This window comes from Lynx rufus, unplaced genomic scaffold, assembly GCF_022079265.1.
Source record: "Lynx rufus isolate CCGP_SWC_20201006 ecotype Redwood Valley unplaced genomic scaffold, mLynRuf1.p SCAF_8, whole genome shotgun sequence".
In the NCBI taxonomy this organism is placed as follows: domain Eukaryota; kingdom Metazoa; phylum Chordata; class Mammalia; order Carnivora; family Felidae; genus Lynx; species Lynx rufus.
In genome coordinates this window covers 106,777,380-106,791,844 of record NW_025814896.1, presented here as the reverse complement: position 1 = coordinate 106,791,844, position 14,465 = coordinate 106,777,380, and positions in this window count along the sequence as shown.

Here is a 14,465-nt window from a genome sequence, read left to right as displayed (position 1 = left end):
AGCTGTGTTTTGAGTGCCCTGGGGGATATAGTGTAGTAATTGCAAAGCCTCCACCTTCAAAGCTTAAAACATATCTGCGAAAACATAATAACTATAAGAGTAATACTTAAGAAAAAGAAGGAAATTGGGAAACAACCCTCTTCTAGTTATACCACAAGGAGTCAAGAAAATAAAACAAGAGTGTTCATCTCTTCTCTATTGAGATACACTGGAGAGTCTGCCAATCCACTCAAACTTGAGAAAAGCAAATTTGAAGGAGTATTAAATTAGGCATGTAGGTTTTCATTTGTCTCTCAATCTTTTCTTCATTTATTTCTCCCCGTCAGCTCACATTCTTAAATATTAATGGGTAAAAATATTCTTACCCCTTACCCTGTGCTGGCTTTATTGTGAACCGTCTTATAACCATGTTTTTCTGTAGAAAAGGAGGGGTGTTGGCACACTAATTTTAAACCAGATTGACAGGCAACAGAAAGTTAGACTGAGAAATGCTCACATGATTCGAGTGCAATCTAGGGATGGTGATGGAAGAAAGATGCTTCAGAAAACTGCAAAATCAGGAGACAGGATGACCGAGTGAGACTGAAGAATGGAGAAAGAACCTATGGGAATTTGGGCAGATCAGAGCAAAAAACACCAGTACGTAAAACTATCCAGGCATAAAGAAAGCTCCTAGAGAAGAGATTTATTAATGTATTTTTTATCATGCTGAGCAGAATCTAAATGAGGGAAAGAAATATAAAATGGAAAAGTTCCAAAGAGAGTTGTTTTGAACTGAAACTAAGGAGTAGACCTGAGAGCAAAGTACAGAGCTTAAGATCGGAGGACCATAACCACCTCATCCTGTAAAAGCCCAGCGCTGTTTCTATCTGGCTCATGCTGGATCTAGTAATGAGGCCATCTGCTTGTAATGTTTGCTCTGTGTGTGGCTTATGCCCAGAAATCTCCACGCCTTCCAGCAAAGTCATTTTTACACTGTACTTGACAGACAGAGCATGTGTTTGTGCTAAAAACACTGCAGGAAAGGGGTACTGGGAGGAATCAGAAAAGCCTTGACCTTGGAAGAAGACAGTCATGAGTTCCAAGGAGGTAGTACCAAAAAGCTAGGCGCAGGGGAATGCTGAAGAACGTACCAGAAGTAATTCTTGATACTCATATCACACCATGGTAGGCAAGAACATCTGTTTGCAGTTGCTTTGGGGGAAGACAAAGCATTCTTTGATTTTAAATAACTTTACTTTCTTCAGTTTTTAGCTAAAAGAAGTAAAGCCAAAAATGACTTTGAATATCTTAGTGGAGACCCCACTGCCAACTGGAAAAAGCCCAAATTACTTATCACGATCTTTTACAACCTGACCCCAACTTACTTTGCCACCAACCCCATCTCATGCATTTACTACCAAACCCACTCAAAAGTTTGACAATCCACAAATGTGGCAAACCCTTTAATGCCTCCATACCATTGAAAGTGTCGTCTGCACTGCCTGAAATATAATTTTCACCCTTTTCCAAACGGATTATAATCCTGGTGAGAAAACATATTTCTGTCTAGCATGCTTCTTCCAAATAACAGGCACTTGTGATTAAACGACATTTTTTATATGCCTCTTCTATTCAGCATCTTTCAGCAACTATTTTCTATCACACCAAACCAGATGTCTTTTCTTGTCCATCTCAGACCTAACTATTCTCCCACTTTTACCTCACAACCCTGATTGATTTTAGTAATGCTTTCTTAATTAAGCAAATTGCTTTTGGTTACACACACACACACACACACACACACACACACATTTGCCCCCTGGTTGTCGTGCGTGAAGGGTACTGGGCAGTGAGCATGGGAAGGGATCTGGCAAGTCTGAGGTGTGTATGAGGTCTAAGAAGCAACAACCCCAATGTAGCTGACAGAAACGAGAACCAGACCCCTGAGCAGCAGCCATCAACAGAGACTAGGAAGACTGGAATGAGTATGCTTGGAAGGGATAAAACCTTCTAAGGTGTCTACTTATGTAAGAGAGGATGCCATGGAGTCTACCCTGTTTTCAAATAGGGAATACTGCCTCTGCATCCCTCTAGACTCCTCGTTCTTTTTTTTTAATTCCAGTGTACTTAACATACAGTGTTATATTTGTTTCAGGTGTGCAAGACAGTGATTCGACAATTCTATACATTACACAGTACTCATCACGGTAAGTGTACCTTTTATTTTTAATGTTTGTTTATTTTTGAGTAAGAGGGAGAGAGAGAGTGACAGAGAGAGAGCAGGGGAGCAGCAGAGAGAGAGGGAGACACAGAATCTGAAGCAGGCTCCAGGCTCCGAGCCATCAGCACACAGCCTGACGTGGAGCTCGAACTCACAAACCATGAGATCATGACCTGAGCTGAAGTCAGCTGCTTAACTGACTGAGCCACCCAGGCGCCCCACGATAAGTGTACCTTAATCCCCTTCACCTATTTTCCCCATTCCCCACCCATCTCCCCTCTGATAACTGTCAGTTTGTTCTCTGTAGTTGAGTAGTTTTTTGGGGGGGTTGTCTTTTATTTTTTTCTTTTATTTTTTTCTTTGTTTGTTTTGTTTCTTAAATTCCACATGTGAGTGAAATCATATGGTATTTGTCTTTCTCTGGCTTATTTCACTTAGCATAATACCCTCGACATCCATACATGTTGTTGCAAACGGCAAGATTTAATTCTTTTTTAAGGTTGAATAATATTCCATTATATATATATATATATACATATATATATATATATATATATATATATATGTATCCCACCTCTTCTTTATCCATTCATCTATTGATGGACACTTGGGCTGCTTCCATAATTTAGCTATTATAAATAATGCTGCTATAAACATAGGGGTGCATGTATCTTTCTGAGTTAGTGTCTTTGTTTTCCTTGGGTAAATACCCAGGAGTGCGATCATTGGATCATATGTAATTCTATTTTTAATTTTTTGACGAACATCCATACTGTTTTCCACAGTGGCTTCACCAGTTTGCATTCCCACCAACCGTGCAAAAGAGTTCCTTTTTCTAGATTCCTTGTTCTCATTCTCCCTGTCATTCCATGTGATGCCCAGAACTCACCTCCAGGATACCCCAACTCCACTCTGATATTCTGCTATGTCCCTGACACCTATATCTTTGTCAGCTACTTTAAGATGTACATGTCTGTCTCCACAATGAGACTGTAGGCAACCAGAGAGCAATGGCATTGTCCTACATAAGTTTTTGACATGTACTCCAACATATAGGACAGTTTGTGCTGAAACAGTGCCTTTTTGAATGTATGAATTAGAGGCATTTTAGCCCTACCACCCATGTCATAATTGTTCTGTATATGAATTGAATAGATAACACTTTCTTTACCTCTTTTGCTGTTGAGATATGTGATTTTTTTTTACATCCTAACATCATTCGTGTTCTGTAAAGTTGAATGAAGTTCGCCTTTGTTCACTAGCACCTTGATGTATTTCACGTGAAGAGCATTAGCCATGGATTAAACAACTTCTATTTTGTGAGTAGCTGCTTCTTGGCTATTTGTCCAGTTTCATCACGGTGATGACGTGAGGAAGCACTTGGAAAGAGAAAAACTGTTCCTGACTGTACATATTTCACACATTCTGATTTTATATGCTTTGTAATACAGTAATCGCATACTCAATTATAGCTTTCAAGGAACTTTTTCTTAATGAAATTTGCATTTTATTAATTCCAAATCCACAATAAGTGGGACAAAGAGAGGGTTGAATTGTGACTTTATTCGGGAATATCATTCTTCATGGTCAGATTATGTGTTCAGAGCTCCTCAAATCATCTACTCTACAAATGGATATGTAAAATGCTGTACAGACACTCTCTGTCATTGCCAAAGACAGTCACCGCTCTGCCCTCCAAGAGAAAATATTGCGTTAACTTAGGTTAAGATACTTTATGCCAGGAATGTTCATTTCAAAATACCTTATGATGCAGATTTTTTATTAGAGCAGGTTCATATTTTTAACCTGTAAATCTTCCTAAAGTGAACAGCTTTTACTGCACAGTTAAATGTCATTTCAGTTGAAGATTTTTAGGTTTTTTTTTTTTTTTTTTTTTTACTTTAAGAGGTGCATTATTTTAGTGGCTTTTTCAAAATCTAATTTTTTTGAAACCAGAGTTGGAGTCTCTAATTCCTTTAGACATCTCATAATTGTGTGCTCTTCAATGCATTATGTAGAAACAGTCAGACTTTAGTTTTGCTCCCATCTGCACCTCATGTAACTAGAATCTTATTCTATAAAAGAAAATATATTAAGTAATTATGATGATGACCATTTTGTTTTTGTTTTCTTCTTTTTCCCATTTGAAATCCCACAATGAATGTGTTCTAATTTTATGTTTTTTCCTAATCTGAACAAGTTAAAAAAAAAAAAAAGAAAAAACTATCATTTTTCTTTTTGTTGATTTTATTATATGGTACTGCCATCTATGGGTCCTACTCAAAGAGTAATTTTGGTGTGGGGGAAGGAAATTTATAATTTGGAACCTAAAAAACCATTGAGTCCTTACCTCTTAGTTACAAATAAGAAATTCAAAACTCTAAGAGGCTAAATAACTTCAATATAGGCACATGACTAGTCAATACTAGAGGCTGAATTATCACGTATACTTAACGTTTTATAACTGTACAAGTGATTTTTAATTTATATTTATTTGCCTCTTTTATAACTGAAACAAGCAGAAGTATCTGGTTCCTAACATTTGAAGATGTATTGCTTTTTAAAGTGAGGTAAAGATGAGCTATATTAAATATATAACCATCTACCATCTAAAGATCCCTATGTTAAGTAATTAACTTGCATATTTGTTTTGACGAATCTTTAAAGAATAAGGCAAGATCTCTGTGTTTAAGGAAGTTTTAAATCGCATCATATTAAGAATATATTTGCTTAAAAAGAAAGAAGATACTTGCATACAAATCTTAGGTAAGTTATTTAAAGGTAGGAGGAAGAAGAATTCAATGTAATTTTTAATTCTTTGAAATAATCTCCAGACACCAGGGCGTCAAAGGAAGAAAACGAAAGTGTGATTATTACCTCTGAGAGTAACCACAAAAATATTTTGAAAGCTTGATGGCAAGAAATTCCAATGAGAAATTCACACATTTTATATTTCTTTCTCCAAAAGTTCAAATTTAATTTTAAAAAACACATTGGACATAATACTTTTCAATCTTCTTTTTTTTGGTGTATTCAATTTAATACTGCCAACATCTTAATAATTTTTGCAACAATCATACGAATGAAATTGATCTTTGATTTCCTTTTTATTCAGCCTTGGAAGGTTCTGGAGTTAAGTTATACTGGTTTCTTAAAATGAATTGGGAAGCTTATCTACTTTTATGCTGCACAACAGGTATTATGGTATTGGAAGTACACTTAATGTTATTCCAAAACCTACCCTCATTTTAGGTTATCATGGTCCTTTTCCTTCATCAGCTTCTCGGGGACTTCTGGAAACTGTTACTATACCCTGAATATGTGTTGGGTTCTATGCAAAATATTTTTGTTTTGTTTTGTTTTACAGCAAGGTAAACTTGAGGTATAACTGATATACAGAAAGCTGAGCATATTTATGTATCCAGTTTGATGAGTATGGGACATATGCATACACCTATGACAGCATTTCCACTATCAAGGTAATAAATACATTCATCACCTCCATAAGTTTGTGTCCTTTTGGAGTTATTTCTTTTTGTTTGTTTTCATTTTTTGCTTCTTTCTGTGGGTAAGTAAGCATGCTTTGCATGAGATCCACTCTCTTAAATGTTTAAGTGAACATTCACTTCTTTCTTGACCTCAGTACTATTTTACTATTTCCCAGTTGTGTTAACTTAGTGTGAGGACTCTGAGATATTAGCATTTCCTAAAACCATGTCATATAATTGTTAGGATGTCCTTGGAACCACAGTAGAGGGGACGGCCATCTTGCCAGCGCAACCCAATGAAAAGCCCCTAGCGGTGCACCAGAACACTTGAAGGTCAACCAATCACCAAGCGCCAGCGCAACCCAACAGAAAGCCCCAAGTAGCGTGCCAGAACGAATTGGAGGTCAACCAATCACCCAGCGACAGCACGACCTGCAGCTTACCCCATCCCACCACACCCGGGCGCGACTCCTCTCTCTCTCTCTCTCTCTCTCTCTCTCTCATTCTCTCTCTCTCTCTCTCTCTCTCTCAGTCACGGAACCTCGCCCGAGACCTTAGTTCCCAATAAAGCCTTTGACTGCTAAAAATTTTTTAGCTTCTGACTCTTATCTTTACCCTGCCTTACGCCTGACCCTAACAATAATCACTACAGAGTAACAAACAAGAGACATTCATTAAAGTCTATCTGCTAAAAACTGAAGTTGTTAGTGGATCAGCCCACACTCTCCCACCCATGTACTGATTCTCCCTGGCCTATTCTTGAATAACACCCGAAGTTCACGGTGAAACAAGGCAATTATGTGGAAGGTAACTATTTATTCAGGGAGAATAACAGTCACAGTAAAAAGTACATGATTTCTTTTTGTATTTATTTTCTAAGGAACTTCACAGTTATTTTAATGATCTTTTGCAGGATGCAGAGAGAATTTATTTCAAGAAATTTCTTTGCTGTATAGGTTAGCCTAACCACCTAAATTAACTTCGTGCGAGGAACAGGCCTTACTAACTTCCCAAAAAAGGCTTATAATGAATGTCCATTGTAAACAGGAAAATAAATGATTTCTCAATTCTCCCTGCATAGACCATGCTTGTTTTCTCATTTACCAATCACTTTATAAAAAAAATTTTTTAACGTTTATTTATTTTTGAGACAGAGACAGAGCATGAACGGGGGAGGGTCAGAGAGAGAGGGAGACACAGAATCTGAAACAGACTCCAGGCTCTGAGCAGTCAGCACAGAGCCCTACACGGGGCTCGAACTCACGGACCGCGAGATCATGACCTGAGCCCAAGTCGGACGCCCAACTGACTGAGCCACCCAGGCGCCCCTCTCATTTACTAATCACTTTATAAACAAGGTAGGAAATAATGTGAAAACTGTTTCGAATAAATGTAACCACATTCTGCCAGCGCTTACTGAAGATTTAATAACAAAAATAATTATAATCAACATTTAGAATGTGCTTACTATGTGCCAGAGAGTTTAATTCCTGAGTTCATGCTCTCAAAACAATATTATAAATTTGCTGTATAGAGAGTTCTGGGTTAGATGCTATGGGAATTATAAGTATGAGCAACATCCAGTCATGGTTCCCCCAAATATTGTAGTCTCATGAAGAAATAATTTTACAAATCACTGGAACACACACACACACACACAAATCTATGTATAAGAAAGGTGCAAATCAAGCGCTATTTGACAAAATTCTTGGAAGAGATATCCTTTGAGACTAAACTTGAAAAGTACAGGTAGAATTTGAACAAAAGTTGAGGCCAAAGTATACCCCAGAAAGAAAAAAATAGCAGATAAAAGACAATTGGGAAATTTTAGATGTGTTCAAGTAATATCAAGTTACCTATTTTGGCAGGAGCTTCAGTTAATATTAACTTTTAGGGATGCCTGGGTGGCTCAGTCATCAAGCATCCAACTCTTGATTTCAGCTCAGGTCATGATCTCACAGTTCGTGAGTTCAAGCGCCACATCGGGCTCCATGCTGTCAGTGCAGAGCCTGCTTGGGATTCTCTCTCTCTCCCCCTCTCTCTCTGTCCTTCTAGAGCCTACTCACTCACTCTCTGTCTCTCTAAATACATACATACATACATACATACACACATAAAATAGTAAAGTAAAAAAATCAACTTTTAGAAATGATCGCAAAAAGTTGAATCAGAAATAGACTGTGGAAAGTCTTCTCAACCACAGTAAGTATGTGATGGATTTAGGCACAGAAGGTAACTAGAAAGTACTACGAGCTCTGATCCATTCCATTCATTGGAGTGGTGACAAACAAGAAGCTAGAGGATGTAGAACAATGAAGAAAACTATTTACAACTTTAAAAGTGGTTGGGATGGAATGAGGATATAAACTAGAACGGTGGGTGGTAGGAAAAACATAAGGGGACAGTTATGAGAAACATGATAATGGAATGTATCCTGTGGCTTAGCATTCACTAACTAGATGTGAGAATGACAGAGGAGTCTAAGACACCTTACAGGTCTGAGTCAAAATGATCTGGAAAATGATGCTGCTATCGGGCATAGGGGAATCAGAAGGGATACATCTAGATGGAGGAAATGACAAGTTTCTGGTGAGAATATGAAATTCAAATTGCCAGAAAGCATCCAAACAGAATTCCCGGGAGGGCAGGTGGAAGTGCAAGTCTGGAAATCGGTGCTGGAGTGGGTCATCTGAATTCTTTCCACATTGAAGAGATCATTGAATTCATAGGAGTAGTTGAAATTTGAATTGCTTAGCAATAAGAGGGCCAATGAAAGCGATCAGGAAATCCTTATTCCCAGTATGACAGGAGATAGATAACTAAAGAAGGACATACAGAGGACTTCAGATAGGTAAGAAGAGAACCAGGAAAAAATGCTACAGAACCCAAAAGAGGAACCAGTTTCAAGGAGGAAACTGTCAAATGTTTCAGGCCAGGGGAAGACAATAAGGACTTAGAATACATTTCAGATTATACTAGGGGAGACTATCAGTGATCTTTGACATAAGATTTTTATTAATGACCTTCCCCAAAATATTATCACCAACAGTGCCTTTTACCAACAGTGTCAGCCTGCATTATTTGCTCTCAGTAACTGATTTACTCCCCATTCAGTAAGAGGAATACACTTCCAACCCCATGATTTTGGGCTTGGCCTTGTGACTTGTTTCGGCCGAAAGAATGGGAGCAAACTTATGCCGTCTTCTCACAGAGGCAGAGACTGTGCTCGTGCGGTTAAGTTCTGCCCCTCTTGGGTTCTGCCCTCTGTAGGGGCTGCTCCTTCAGCCTGGGTCCTGGAATGGGAAGATCGATGGAGCAAATCCCAGCTGAGCCCAGCCAAAACGGCTCAGCCAACTTTCAGCCCTCTTGCAATATAGGTTAAAAATAAATGCTTGTGCTCGTAAGCCATCGAGTTATCACAGTCTTTTGTTACCACGGCAAAAGCTAATACACCACGGTTAGAAAACAGATAGGACTGTTTAAAACATTAGAAGCTTTGGAAATGTTGCTGTTTGAAGTTGCCTGAGGCATACAAATTAAAAATAATTTACATTAATCATTGTCATAAACCTGAATCAATGTCTGAAAAACATTGCCTATTAGCCCTTGGCCATTCACTTAAGTAATTTGTAGACACATGTGAGCCTTTGTAAAGCCCCTCTAATAATGTGATATACAAGATATAAAGCATGTTTTCTTTTCATTTGTCTCCATGGGCTCTTTAATAGCTCTATAGCCACACTCTCCCAGTACTTGGATTTACCAGGGAAAGTCCTTTTCTTCCCTGTTATTGTTGGCAAAAGCTGCATCATTCTGGTCTGTTCAGAACTCAACAATCTGTATTGCCAATTGTGCTATTACAGTGTCTCTTAAGAGTTCTACCACTGTTCCTTTATTCTTGGTACTTCTTTGTGATTTATGAGTTGTTTTACGGCAGTGTAATGTGGCTCTTGACATATAGTTGCAACACACTAAATTGCCCTGATTTAAATAAACAGCTTAACATGTGAATGTATTCAAGCATTTTTAAATGTGGGATTTTTCCCCTTGATTTGGCCTGAGAAACCAATGGCATAAAAATTAAAACACAGTGCCTCAGCTTATCACATGTACAATGTTTCCTTTGCTGCTTCTATTTGTGATGTTGCTGGCAACTAAAACTGTGTGTCTTTGAAGAAAGATAGTATATAGCTTTACAACATGAAGATTTCTTTCATTTATCATCACGATATTTCCAAAATCACATGGATAGTTACTTGCATAAAAACAGAGATAGTTCTGTTTTTAATTATGTTTCATATCAAATCAGGAAGATGCAAATGTGTGTAAATAATGAACAACTATACACTATTTTCCTTGTAAATATTACCAGCACCACCCTGTGTGGTCAGAAGCATGTTGCTGATACTAACCTGTTAAACCTGGAAAAAAATGAGGTTGAAGACATGCCCCCAAATGTGCAACTATCCTGAATGCAAAAGCTGCATCTGTAACCACTGCTGACTCGAGGAGGAGGTAGCAAATGGCACAATGGGGGCAGATGTAAAGTCCAGGAAGGTACAAAGAGGCTGGTATGGAACCGTTAGTGAAAAGATGAAAGGGATTTTTTTAAAAATGAAAACCCAACAGCTTTCAAGAGAAGGCAAACTGGGGAGTGAAAGTTCTCAGTGGGAAATACATCAGCATTGCTTCAAGAAATATTTTTAAATTAAAGGAAATCTGGATTCTTAGAAAACGGTACCTGTCCAAATGTTCTTTTCCCTGCTTTTATTACTTTAAGTGTTTAGTTCTCATTCCTCATTAAATAATAGTACTCCCTACCTAATTATGTTCTCAAGAGTATATTTAATTACAGTTTCTACGTTCTGTGATTTGGTTGTTAAATCAATACACTATGACATCATGTTTCTCCTGGAGCGCACTCAAAAAGCATAACCTACTCAGCCCTTGGATTTTCCTTTTTTTCTCCTGAGAATTTTTCCCTTTCTTTCTTTTTTGTTATTTTTATTTTTTGATGAGAGAGAATGTGTGCATGCACATAAGCAGGGGAGGGGCAGGGGGAGAGGGAGAGAGAGAATCTTAAGTGGGCTCCATGCTGTCAGCTCAGAGCCTGATGCCTGGCTCATCTCACGAACCCCGAGAGCATGACCTGACTGAAATCAAGAGTCAGACACTCAACCGACCGAGCCACCCAGGTACCCCAAGAGTATTGCCTTCCTATACATATGGGAAAATATGGCATTTCAGTTCCACTGTAATTTCTTCCTCCAGCAACGAAGCATTTGTAAGATTGCCTTGAACTATGAGCCTACTCACTCTTTGAGCCTTCCTGGAGAGTTAGCCCTGAGCTCTGCATCCCATATGATTGAGTGGGAGCCATACCTGAACATCTGTCTCAATTCAACCTCCAAATTCAGTTCTTAGTTCCACTATGCAAGCTGAGGAAAATAAAAAATTTTGACTTTAGAAGTTCATTTTCTCAAATATCTCCACACATCAGTAAAGCTAATGATTTATTTCTCCCTAGTTTTTGCTTTTTTCTTTTTCCCTTCAGGAAGCCGTATAGTGCAGAAATCATAAGAGACCAAAAATTAAATTTCTTAATAGGAACTATCAAATGTTACAATGCAATTTATCTTCTCGCATAGTTCTTCAACAAAATTTTGGAAACCACTAACAGTAACAACACTACAGTATTTATCTTGTAAGATTCTTTAAAGGACCTACTTCAGGAATTAGTGAGGTAAAGAGAACAGGTTAAAGATGCCAACCCATATCCCGAGGTTAGGTAACATCGTATTCATTAATTTCAGCACACCATCCTTAGTGATAATGTGCACTAATAGACAAAATGTACATTTTCCCCTCTCCTTAAAGAGTTTGGATGTTTAAGCTCTGTATTAAGTTTAGTCAGATTTAAATAATCAAATTGTCAGCACATAAAAATCAAATTGAAAAGATTTTATTTCTTTAACTGTCAGAATTAGAGCAGCTTACATGACAGCTTACATTCTCATTTTTTTTAACTTTTTTTTTTTGAGAAAGAGAGAGAGAGAACAGGCAGGGCAAGGGCAGAGAGAGAGAGGGAGAAAGAGAATCCCAAACAGGCTCTGTGCTGTCGGCATGGAGCCCGACGCGGGGCTCAATCTCACAAACCATGAGATCAGACCTTAGCTGAAATCAAGCCTCAGAGACTTAACCGACAGAGACACCCAGGCACCCCTACATTCTCATATTTTGCTTCTATTTCTTCTGCTTTCTATTATTTCCTAAGATCCACAATTTTCTTTCTTGCAGCCATAGCTTCAGTATTTATAAGATTTTATATAAGGCAAAATATTGCTTCTGAATAAAGACTTAGATTTTAAGATTCCTAAAGAAACGGGTAGGTTCTGGATTTATTTAACATCAATATTTAATAAGTGTACAAGCAAAGGACACACTTCAGCTTAGTTAAAAGTCAACAAGGTAGCTTGTGTGTTAGGTGCTGTCATTGCCATGTGACAGATGAGAAGCTGTGATTCAGCAAATTTTTTTAAATCTTGCTTTAGGTTAGAATTAGTAGGTGAAAACACCACCCAGGTTTGGCTCTTTTTGCCACCTCAATCTTCCTTCCAGATCTGTTGTGTCTAAAGATGCAGTGTCATCCCCTGATGCTCCCTCTCACTGCCTACCTCACCCCTACCCTCCAGACACATGACTATTAGGCCATATTAAACTGCTTTGCGCCCCTGAGCCTTTTCTCTCACTCTTCTGGAATGTGTTACTCTGCTTATCCCTGCCTGAAAACTAAGTAATTTGGGGGGAGGAGAGGAATGACAGCTCAGAAGTCACCATCTCTCAGGAGAGCTTCCGTGAATTCCTTCTTACAGTTTGCACCCACCGCACCACTTTGTAGCCTTCCTCCCCTATCTCTTTATCCCTGGTCCTCCTTGCCCTGAATCTCCTCCCAGATTGTGAGCAATTTGAGAACAGGGACCAAGCTCATCCATCTCTGAATCCAAATCCACAATACTTAACCGCTGAACAACACGTCACTGGCCCCAGTTAAAATTTGTCAAATTAGGCCCTCAACTTTATACAACAATCATTATATAAACAGCAGGTGGATATGACAGAAGATAATGTTTCCAGAAGTAAAAGGGCCTTGTATGTTGTATCCTGGTGATTTGATAACATTTTTGAATGAGCTATTCTCCATTCATAAAGAAGAGAAAAACTTCCATCCCCTTAAACGTTTCTAGTCTCAAAAGATAAAAATGGTATGAACAGATGAGTGGTCAGACTGTAAGGACTGTCAGAAAGCATTACAGACCGATTATTCCAAACAAAGATCATTTTAGTCAGTTCACAGCAGATACTTTCATATGGCAAGGAATCTCATCTGTTTATCTATGTATTCATATTTGTATTAATTCTCTATTGTTGCATAACAAATTACCCAAACTCTAGCGGCTTAAAACAAAGTTTCTGAGGGTCAAGAATCTAGGAACAGCCGACTTGGGTTGACGTGGTCTCTCCTTAGGTAGTAGTCAAGCCATTGACTGGGTTTGTAGTCATCTCAAGTCTCAACTGGCACTGGAGGTTTAATTTCCAAACTCATTTACAGGGTTGTTGGCAAGCCTCAGTTCCTCATGGGCAGCTGGCTGGGGGCTCCAGTTCCTTGCCATGTGCACCTCTCCATAGGGCTCAGGACAGCTTCTTCCCCCTCAGAACAAGAAAAATGAGAAGGACAGAGGGAGAAAGGGAGAGAAGGAAAGGGAAAAGGAGAGGAAGAGAGAGGAAAAAAAGAGAGAAAAGAGCATACTCAAGCTGGAAGCCACAGTCTTTTTTATAACCTAATCTTGAAAGTGACATCGATAATTTCCACCACTTCCAGTGTGTTAGAACTGAGTTAGTAACTCCAGTACATACCCAGCAGGGAGGAAGTAAACAAAGATATGAATACATGCAGACAGGGGATCTCTGGGAGCCATCCTAGAGGTTAAAATGTTACAAGTTTATCCTAGAGTATATTCACTTGGAAGATACATTGCTTAAAGCCAGTTGTATTTTGGAGGTATACAAGATTTCTATGGCCAAGCTGGACTTCCAGTTATACCTATTTTAATTTTGTTTAACCTAACATTATTGCAGTCATGCTTTATATTATTGAAAATTGAGTTCTAAATTATTAGTTGTTGCATGTTTTAGACTAAGTCCTAAATTATTTTGTTTAAAAAGACTCTTAGTACTGACTCTCAGGGCTTTGATTTAAAAACAATTTTGGGGGGCGCCTGGGTGGCTCAGTTGGTTAAGCGTCCGACTTTGGCTCAGGTCATGATCTCGCGGTCCGTGAGTTCGAGCCCCACATCGGGCTCTGTGCTGACAGCTCAGAGCCTGGAGCCTGCTTCAGATTCTGTGTCTCCCTCTCTTTCTTACCCTCCCCCCCCCGTTCATGCTCTGTCTCTCTCTGTCTCAAAAATAAATAAACGTTAAAAAAAATTAAAAAAAAATAATAAATACAATTTTGGTTCATATTGTCTTCTAAATATTAAACAACTTCTTTTACCCCCAGCTTGGCTAGATTATTAACTATATGACTCCATAATTAATTAGCAATATAGACCAGCTAGTCATACTCCAAGTATTGGCCAGAAAATACCATCTCAAATTATCTGCACACCATATTTAACTCAGCTGAGAGAAACCAAATTTTTGGATGACTGATTGAAGTGTATGGAGTCCACTATTTCCTCTAAAGACTCTAAAAAAGTATTTCTCAAGTGTGGTTC